The sequence below is a fragment of the Olea europaea genome, unplaced genomic scaffold, assembly GCF_002742605.1.
Source record: "Olea europaea var. sylvestris unplaced genomic scaffold, O_europaea_v1 scaffold203, whole genome shotgun sequence".
Lineage (NCBI taxonomy): Eukaryota > Viridiplantae > Streptophyta > Magnoliopsida > Lamiales > Oleaceae > Olea > Olea europaea.
The window spans coordinates 56,927-68,176 of record NW_019238199.1 but is presented as its reverse complement, the minus strand read 5'-3'; positions in this window follow the sequence as shown (position 1 = coordinate 68,176).

Here is an 11,250-nt window from a genome sequence, read left to right as displayed (position 1 = left end):
AACAGCTTCGCCCCCAAACGACTTTGGGACACCAAAACTTAATATCATGCAATGCACTTTATCAAGTACAGTTCTATTAATTCTTTCAGCTACCCCGTTTTGCTGGGGAGTGTAAGGAATAGTGATATGCTTGTTATTCCTTTTTTTGCACATATTATCAAATGCAGTGTTGCAAAACCCTAGATCATTATCAGTTCTTAAAAATCTGATCATTTTGCTAGTTTGTTTTCAACTTGTCTTTTACAATTATTAAAACTGCGGAAAGTGTCGGACTTATCTTTTAAAGATAAACCCACACTTTTCTCATGTAATCATCTATAATAGACAGAAAATACCTATTTTCACTAGAGGTAGGATCAATATCAGGATCCCACAGATCTGACTATACATATTTAAGAATGTCTTTAGTTTTATGAACATTCATGGAGAAAGAAGATATATGGTGTTCATCAAGTACACAGTGATCACAAAAACACAAATCAGACACATGATTATTTCCAAAAGCATCCTTTTCATTAAAGAGTTTAAGACCCTTAATACCTATGTGTGCAAGTTTATTCTGTCATTTATGTGTGTGATCGCCCTTGTCAAAAGAGATAAGGGAATTTAGACCTCTTATCACTTCTCCAGTAGTTATGTAAATGTCATTTCTCATAATTCCCTTATTGGAAACAAGAGCACCCTTAATCAATTTTAAAGTTCCATTTCTAATTTTCTAGTAAAGTCAGCTTTTTCAAGTCCTCTACTGAAATTAAATTCCTAGACAGTTCAGAAATGTATCTAACATCTTTTAAAGTATACACAAAACCAGTGTGGAACTTTAAGATAAAATTACCAATCCCAACAGCAGTATAAGCGGAATTGTCCTATAGCGCAGCATGCCCATCATTCCATTCATGCAAAGTTTCAGACAAATCTTTATGTGATGTTACAAGAAAAGATGTACCAGAATTAAGTATCCATTCATGCAAACAAAAATTGTTAATTAGATTCAATTCAGTAGGATAAGTAACAGGACTTGTAATCATATACACTTCACCATCATCAACGTTGGAAACAGAAGACAATACATTTACTTCATCCATCTCTTTTCTTTTAACTTACCCTTCTCTTTATAGAAATCTTTTATAAAATGCCCCATGCTCCACAGCCATAGCATTTTCTAACATTAGTCATAGATTTTAATCAAGACTTGCCCTTGCCCTTCATTTTACTTTTCTTACTACCTGACTCGTTACTACCATGGAACCATTCATGACTATTTTGCCTAAACTGAGTTCTATCCCTCACTATGTGGATCTCACCGTTTTTCTAATCATGTTTTTCAGCTTTAATCTCTATCTATTTAATTTTTAGAGAGTTAATGATAATTTCAAGCGTCAAAGAATCCTTACCATACTTGATTGCATTTTTAACTTCCTTATATGTGTCAGGTATTGAATTAAGTAAAATAATAGCTTTATAGGTTTTTGACACCGTTTATTCATAGTTAACGGTATCTTGAACAAGTTTGTTAAAAATGTCTAAATTATCATCAAGATTCTTTGAAGGATCCATTTTAAAATTGAAAAAAATGCTCTAGTACGTATGGCTTGTTTGGAGTAGATTTGAGTAAATACAAGTCTTTTAATTTTGTTCAAAGTTTTTTTATGGTTTCCAGTTTACCCGTTTTTCTTAAAGTAGCATCAAACAAGTGTAAAATGATTGAAATATAGGCAAACTCACCAGCTTCATCTTTTTGTTTTTTTGAAAAAATCGCAGAAAAATTACCTTCATAACTTTTGAAACCTTTTGTTAAACCAAAATACCTCTCATCTTTCATTGCCATATTGAAAAATCACATTTTCCATTAAAGATTTCCAAATTAAAATTGTAAGTTATCATTTCTACATATCATTCCAAAAATGAACGAAATAACAATCAAGCCACACAAAAGTAATCCTATGGTAATAAACAGTATATATCATTCTAAATTTCCAGGGTTTCGTGAGATTCACGACCTCAAATCAATGAAATGTTTGAACGGGTAAGGTCTAGGTATTCTAACGAGTTAACTAAGCAACAACAAAGTATGTCAGTCAAATAGACAGTTTCAACCACAACAATTCCAATATAGAGTATACCACAAAGAGAATAAATGGATTTTATAGAAGAACAAAAATATTCCAATCTCATAAGAGTAAATAGTTCTTAATTTCTAGCACAAGCAATGATTACCCTATACGATGAGCTAGTGCATAAATCTAACTGGTATAAGCCAAGGGAAAACCCATCCATAATTTTTTGTATAACCTCAAACGCGAAAACTAACAATATCAATACGTTCAAAAAATTAAAACGAACAACCTGCTTGATAAGAACTTCTCCAAATTCGTTGCCATGCGCCACTGTCGGAAAGCCATGCATCACCGCCACCATTCGCCATCTTCGTCATGCATCACATGGGAACGGTACCCCACCTACTGAATCTGAGCCTTAGTTTTCTCAGTCGGTCATGCGCCACATGGGAAGGGATAAGAAAGCAATATAAAAAAGTCGAGGATATAAGTACAAAAAAAAAAAAAAAGATTAAGGATTTTATTGATAAAAGAACAATGTGTGTCAGTAAAATTATCCAACATAAAATAATTATAATATAAAGACAATTCTACCCTTCCCCTTTTATCCATTTGAAAAATAGATGAATCGAGCATTCCACTTTTTTCACTATAATTATTATACTTGCTTATTTTCAAAATCCTACAAAATAAATAAATAAATTTCTGTCTACCATTTTCAATTCCTTGGAAGTGACCAAAGAGAACAAAGGTCGTATCCACTGTTTGCCATTATATGTAATAATATATGAAGATGTTTTAAGAATTTTGTGTCTGTTGTGAACTCCTTTGGAGGCAAGATTTTTGCAACACATATCTTCATTTCTTCCTTCCCGTCCTTGGAGTCGCTATATACTTTATCTAGATAACACATACCTTTAATGAAATGGAATACAATACTATTTTCTCAGGACGTCTAATGTTGGTACTTATTGTAGCAATATCCAGATTGATCAACTTGTGCAACAATTTTTGCTCGGCATAAAGTGGAAATTATGTAATGTATAATATATGATGTGAGAAAGTCTTTCATATAAAAATGTCAATTCATACACTAAGTGCATTGATTGCTAAGCATTGAAAATTTACTTGAAACTAAAGTAGAAGTGTTTATAAATGATTTTATTTATGAATAGATAAAAATGAGTAGTGGATAGATGAACAATACCCGAGTTTTATGAAACGTATGGGTAAAAAGTGTTTGAATGTTTCTAAATAAGTTAAGTGGAAATTACACTGCAGCAGGTAGTTGAATATGACAAATCTAAAATCAGTTATAAAGTTGACTTAAGCATAAATAAGGTGTTTAATCAAAATTAAAATTACCCTTTCTCTCTCTCTCTCTCTCTCTCTCTCACACACACACACACACACACACACACACATCACCAGAGACTATCGTAGGCTCGTTGTTACGACAATGACGATGTTGTAGTTGCGACACGCCATGATGATGTCGTTGCAAAAGCGTGCCTTGGATGAGGATGTTAACAGGGAAGATGAAATGGCTAAGATTAAACCTTCTTGTTTTGAAGAATTAAAAAAGTACGCATGGAGGAACGTCAGTGATGCTAACATTCTCAAGTACCAAGCTACCCAAATGTTGTAGTAGTCAAGAGGGTTCGAGACTAAATTTTGATTTTCAGGGATAGATTTGCTGCTACTAGATCTGACCCTTTTGCTACTTTTGTCGGTGTGGCTGATGAAGATGAACTATACATTTAGGTTGTTCATGAACTTCTATGAGCTATGATGCTCATTTAATACTTCTATGTTTGGTGTTTTGGTGATCTGTGAATTGGGTGATCTGTGATCTTGTGATCTAATTTTGATTATGATGTTGGGTGATTTTGTGAATTGGATTTTGATTTTGAAGTTATGTGTTTGGGTAATCTGTGATCTTCTAACTTGATTTTGATTGTGAAGCTGCGTGATTTTATGAATCAGATAGTGATGTAGTAAGGTGGTGGTGGCTCTGATAGTGATTGTGGTAGTGGTGCCGGAGTTGGGTTCGATTGGATTGGATTGGATTGTGGTAATATACATTATGTGGTGTTGGAGGTGCAAGTGGTGGTTTAGATTGGGTTAGGGTTGTATAAATAAGATTTCTAACCAATAAATTGGGTTAAAATGTGATTATGAAATAATTTGTGACCAATAAAATAGTTTTGACATTAATGTAATGACCTATAACTTATGCACAATGACCTGTGACACGTGAACTGATAACGTGTCACCTGTCTTTGTGGCACTTATTACAGGTCACAAATCAATATTTACATTTCACAATTCAAATAGAATTGGTTACAGATTACTGAATTATGTTCATAAATCAATATTAATTGGTCTCAGGTTATAGTTCATAGGTCATAAGTTAGAGGTCATATTGTATAGATCATCTGTTCACAAGTCACAGGTCATAGTTTATAGGTCAATGTTAACTGGTCACGGGCTATAATTCACAAGTCACAAATTATAGTTTATAGGTCACATGTCATATTCTATAGGTCATAATGTTCACAGATCACATGTTATAGTTCATAGGTCAATATTAATTGTTCATAGTTCACGGGTCACCACCCACAGATCATGATCATATTATATAGGTCACAAATGTTCACAAGTCACTGATTTAAGTTTTCAAGTAACTAGGTACCATTCATAGGTAACAGATCAATGTTGATATGTCACAAGTTATAGTTAATAGGCAATTAGAACAATATCATATGCAATAGATCAATGTAAATTCAAGAGAATTGGTCACATGCTATTGATTTCTCCAAATTGGTCACAAATTCAATAGCTATATTTCAATGGTGAGAATTGATGTTATTTTATTAAGTGAGTACTCTATAAATTACACCAGGGACTGTTTTTCAACTTTCAATTTTAAAAAATAAATTTAAATTACACCAGCAGCCATGTTTCTCCCCATTTCTCTCTTTACTGTTTGAGCCAACGAGGTGATGATTAGGTCGTTGTTGAAGAAGATGTTTATTCGCCTGTGATTTCTGTAGATTCTATCTTTTATCTAACTAAGTTATTTGGATATCAACTGGTGGATGCCGATGGGGCATGTCAATGACTATAGCCCCGACTGTAGAGATATTTGTAATTATTTTATATACAATTATTTATTTATAGAGTATATTTTAAATTGTACCTGAGTTTTGGAAATATAAGCTTATTCTCCGAAAATTGAACTGGTATATACTTATTCCATGATATATGATTTTTTTTCCTTAACTAAATAAATATAAGCTTATTCTCCGAAAATTGAATTGGTGTATATTTAATCCATTATATATGATTTTTTTCCCTTAGCTAAATAAGTTCTACACTAAAAAATTTATAGTTTTCCTCAAAGTAGGTTTGGGGAAGATGGCATTATTATTATTATTATTATTATTATTATTATTATTATTATTATTATTATTATTATTATTTTCAAAAAGGAAATTGAAGTACTAGTCCCCAATCCATTCGTAGTAGAAAACTGGTATGTTTGTTATCATGTAATTGGGCAACTTGTTTTTGGAATTCTGTACCTTGGGACTTTTATCTTTTTGTTCGTGACGATGTTATGCTTGTCTTTGGTATTCTAGAAAAGCAATTTTTTATAATGTCATTCTAGGTGATGTTATGTGATATGCCCAATGAAAAATGAAATTAAGTAACTCATTTAATTGTGCTTTCCAATTAATGTCACTTGACTAATATTTTAACACCAATGATAAATATCATTATTCATATTTGCTCAATGGATTTGGAACAAAATGATAGGCAGAGGCGGACCTGGGAGGTCCAATAGGGTAAATTGACCCCCCAGTTTCTGCCTTTGTTTTTTTTTTGCTACTTTTTTTAGAAGGTCAAAGTTTAAAACATATACTATAAATATATTATACAACTGGCAGCTCTAAACTCAATTTTGTGCCTCTGTCTCTCTCTTCTAATTTGTCGATTACGGACTGCCATTACCATTTACGATTTATCTACCGTTTGAAAGTTTGATTGTGAAGACCCAAAGTGTCTAGATCTACCCCTGATGATAGACTGGATAAGTGGCAAAGAGAAAGAGAGAGAGAGAACCCATGCACAGTTAAGTAGATACGTTGGGGACTAATTTTACATTTTTCACCTTTTTAAATCGTTTTGATCTATCTTCTTTATAACATTTTCTATGCAAATTATTTACTTATTAACCCTTCAAGCGAGCAAGTTCTGTTTCATACCACTAATTACTAAATTTCTGGACGGAATTCATCCCAAGATGCGCACACACATATAGTTCCAATTTTTTTTTTAAAACTTATTTTCAAATACACATTCTCCTATGAAATAATTTTACACGTAAATTCAAAACTTTTTCATATTTTTTTATCTTGTATTCAAAAAAAAAAAAAAATCACTATTCCAAAACATGTTTCCCCAAAAAATGCGGCTGAAACAGGGGCAAAGTATAAAATCCCGCTACAGTTTTTGAAAAGATTGAATCCCGATATAATTTTTCCCATATTTTATGAAGACGTTTACCCAGTGAGAGCTCGGTTAAAGGCAAGATTTTTCCCAATACATATCCACATTTCTTCCTTCCCCTGGATTTGGGTAGGCAAAGTAAATTCGACCATCCTTATTACCATTACTAACCTAGGAGCCCAATTTTATCTACCATTGAGTTGATGCATTTGCATGTAAAATGTATTTTTTTTTTTTTAAAAAAAAAAAGTAGGAAATCGTTGTCTTCCAAAGTTTCTTTGTAGATTTCGGTGAGTTTAGATAGATGTTAGCATATTGATATAACTGTCAAGGCTAAAATTAAAATAATCTGAAGTTGAGTGTGTAAAATGTGACTTTCGTGTATGTTTTCCCCTTCAAAAGCTAGTCATCATCTAGTACATTTCTAGCATGGTGAAACTAAATGACAATTAAAAGAGCCACATTGATATAAACATTCAATGCACATCCTACGCAATCACGTTAGCCATGCATATCTCTCCATCTAATAAGTTTGCCTTCCGAGTCTTTCATAAATAAGTTGGAAAGAACTTATTGGAAGCGTAATATTTTTGAAAGCAACAATGAAATGGTCCCAGTCAAAGCCTCGTACTTTTCACTGCAAACTCTATTCTCAGAAAGAGTTAAACCATAATGGAACTAGATAATAATTTTTGCTTCCCTTCATTACTCACATTAGCAGCCTTTAAATGAGCCACAGCTTAACAGAATTTCCTAAACTACTACTACGTACTGAAGGTAAAATTAACAACTTCGAAGTAAAATAATAATAATAATAATAAAAAGAAATGCAAAACAGCAAAACATAAATCTTCTCAACAACTCCACGGACTTGGTCTTATTCTCCAACTATAGCTCACGTGCTCTCTCAGCCTTCACCTATAATACTTGGGATTCTTCCAGCTGGCTTGCTGGTACTTCGTGGTCTACCAACAGCTCCCCTTCAAGTGGAGCTTGGTCCTTAAGGTCTACTGTAGAAAACTGCTGCTTCAGGAAGTCTGAATTTTTCCAAGTGGTTTCCTCCATTGGTAAGCGGTGCCATTGTACCAAGCTTTCTTCCATGAATTTCTCTCCTTGCTTAACCCAATGAGTGTAAATTATTCTTTCAGGCTCCAACACGATTGTACCATTATCCATAACCGGCGATATCTCTGGACTAACCTTTGTGGTGTTGTCCATGTTTTTTTAAGTAGTGAGACATGAAAGACATGGTGTATAGTGTATACGTGCCTCCAGCAATTGAAGTTTATATGCCACCTGTTGGAATATTTCTAATATGGGCTTCACATTTGATTATTTATTTTACGGATTAGATGTATGACTCATAATAATATTTGTATCTGTGCCAAATTTGTTATGCAATCAATTGGGCCTTTTTACACCTTATGGGTTGTAATTAATATGATGTGGAAATTTTAAGTATGTGGGTTGAAAATAAACCCGAATTAGAATTCTAGTTGTAATGGGACGACTCAATTATTTCTTATATAAAGGTTAGGCCCCCTCTCATCTTTATATTGTTTTTATTAGCTTGCATCGTTGAAGGTTAATATTTTGTGAGGAGTAAGAAGGGAAAGATTTGGCTGCTATTACAATTACAACTATTATTTATATCAACAATGGCTTCCGCAGATATGAATTCGATGTATTAGTTATTATTCTATGATTCTTGATTCTTAGTATGATTATAATTAAATTTTAACAACTAGTATCAGAGCCTTCATGCTAAGATCATAATCCGTCATTAAAACAATAATATTTCTCTGACTGTATATAATTCTAAAATTTTTGCTACCCGTCAATTTAAATCTTTGGATTTTTTTTTTTTTTAAAGTTTTCAAAGCCTTGAAATCAATAATAATAAGATATTGCACTAATGTTTCCACGTTTTCTTTGGACATATTGTATACCTATAAAACCTGCTCCATGAATATTGGATATGGAGGGTCATAAAATTTGGGATTTCTGTGACCCACAAAAAGGGAAACGTCAGGTGGCTTTGTAATTGTTTTGTCATGATTTTGGTTGAATAAAAAAAATTCTGTAATTTTTTTGTCTTGATTTCATAACTCCATGGCAATGAAGCTGTATGAACTTCTAGTTTCTGGGTTTTGTCTGTTGCATAATATGCTTGGTATAGAAGGAAAAGAGCCGGCAGCCATTGTTATATATTTGTGTATGTGTCTTATGGTTGAATATATATATATATACACACAAGTTTCAGTTGGGTTCTTGAATAATGGAGACGGGGGCCTCCCTGCAATTTGTGAAATTGGAGGCCCGTGTTTGCAATAGAAATTGGGGTCATATTGAGATTTTAAAATAGGGACTTGTAATGCAATTTTTGATTATTGAAGGACCTAGTTTTTAATTTCAATTCAGGGTCAAAATGTAATTTTCAAAAAGATTTGAACCTTTAAAAGGTTTGACCCTGAAATTTCAATTTTGACTCAATCGAAATTTTATTTGCTAATTGACCCGATTAAAATAAATAAATAAATAAATAGATAAATAATAATTGATTGACAACTTTTATATTTTTCATTAAAATGTTTATGTATTTAATTATTGCTTATGCATTTAAATTTCATTTTTGAAATTTTGTTGTCAATTTCGTCTCTCAATATCAATCACATATGAATTTTTTGCCTTTCATCGATTAATGATAATGATTTGTTGCATAATTTTTGTTCTATAATTAAGTTTTTCATGGATTTTGAGACGATTTTTATTTTCCCCTCTATGAGAGAAATATTTTGAAATAAAAATGGGTGGTAGCTGTCAAAGTGGCATACTCATTGTTATTTATTCGATTTTTTTTGCAACAAAAATATATATATTTTGTCCAATAATTTTGATTTATTGCATATAATATCTTGTCCAAAGATGTTATTATATGTGATATTTTTGAAAAATGGCATAAAGCAGTTAACGAACTTATTTTGATCTAAAAATTTTCCTCTGCCCAAAGGTGTTGGTGTTTCAAAAATCAATGTAATTTTGTTAACTAACTACATGGTGTATTTTTAGAGTACCTTATAGCATGTTGTATTGTCGATCCAAGTGTGACTTTATGATGATGCATATAGACTCTTACCGTAATGAAATTCATATGTTTTGAGTTAAATTACGGATTATCTAATTAATAGTCTATATTAATTAGTTGGATATTTTATCATCCATTTGATTGCATGCATTATGTTTGGATGATATTGAGTATAATATTTTACGTTTCCACAGTTTATAATGCCTTATCTCGTTCGAATCAATTTTTTACTATTGAAACCTTAACTAGGAATAATTATGTGAGATGTAAACGAGACGTAGAAATAGCACTTGGTCTTTTGGGCTTGGACTTTGCAATGGAGAAAAATCTTGAGAAACCCACAGATAAGAGTATTGCTGAATATGTAGCTGAGTATGAAAAGTGGGAAAGGGCTAACAAGCTCTGTTTGAAAATCATTAACCGATCGATATCTTATTCCATTCTAGGTGCCATCACCGATAATGAAAATGTCAAAAGTTTTATGGATGCCATAAGAAAGAAATTTATAGAGTCTAATAAAGTCGAAATTCGGGATCTGATGGATAAATTGATGAGCATGAAATATGATGGTACATGTGGTGTTAGGGAGCATGTTATGAAAGTGATAAATATATTATCTAAACTAAAGGCTCTTAACATTCCCATTGCGGAGCCTTTCCTGGTCTATCATATTTTAGATAGCCTTCCTAACCAGTTTAATCAGGTTAAGATTGCTTACAATGCTCACCGGGATAAATGGAAATTGAATGACTTCATAGCAGTGTGTGCCCAAGAAGAGTATAAAATGCGATGTGAAACTGTGCAGTTAGCTTTTCAGCCATCATAGAATAAGGAGCCTTTTCATAACCATAAACCTAAGTTTCATAATGGTAATAAGTCTCATCGAAGTCAACAGAATAAAAATTTTCGGGGTCCCAAAGGAGTTATAAAGAAAAATGATTAATGCAAGTTCTGCAAAAGAAGGGTCACTGGCAAAAAGACTGTTTTAAATTTAAGACTTGGTTGGAAAATAAGAAGAGTTCTCCAGGTAAATAAGAAGAGTTCTCCAGGTATTCCCTTGGCCTTAGTTTTCTTTGAGTCTTCTTTAATAGATGTGCCTTTGAATTCTTGGTGTTTAGACTCGAGAGCTAGTATTTATATTACAAATTCCTTGCAGGGGTTCACAAGCAAACAGAGGCCAAGTGAAAATGAAGTGAGCTTCAGCGTTGCAAATAGAGTTCAAGTGAAGGTTGAATTCATGGGAATAGTCAAGTTGAGCTTAAAGTCTGATTTTTCTCTTGTTTTAGAAAATACAATTTATGTACCGCAAATGAGACGGAATTTAATTTCTATATCTTATGGTTTTTCCTTTAATTTTGGTAATGGAATGGTTAAGTTGTTTAATGATTCTCGTCTGATAGGGAATGGTATTTTATGTGATGGTTTATATAAATTGTCTTTGGCTCATTTTGGTGATGTCTCGTGTGTTACAAATATATCAAAGAAAAGAACTTTAATTCGTGAATCATCCTCTATGTTGTGGCATAAGCGATTGGATCATATTTCTAAGGATAGAATGGAAAGATTCGTAAAAGTTGAGATACTTCCCTCTTT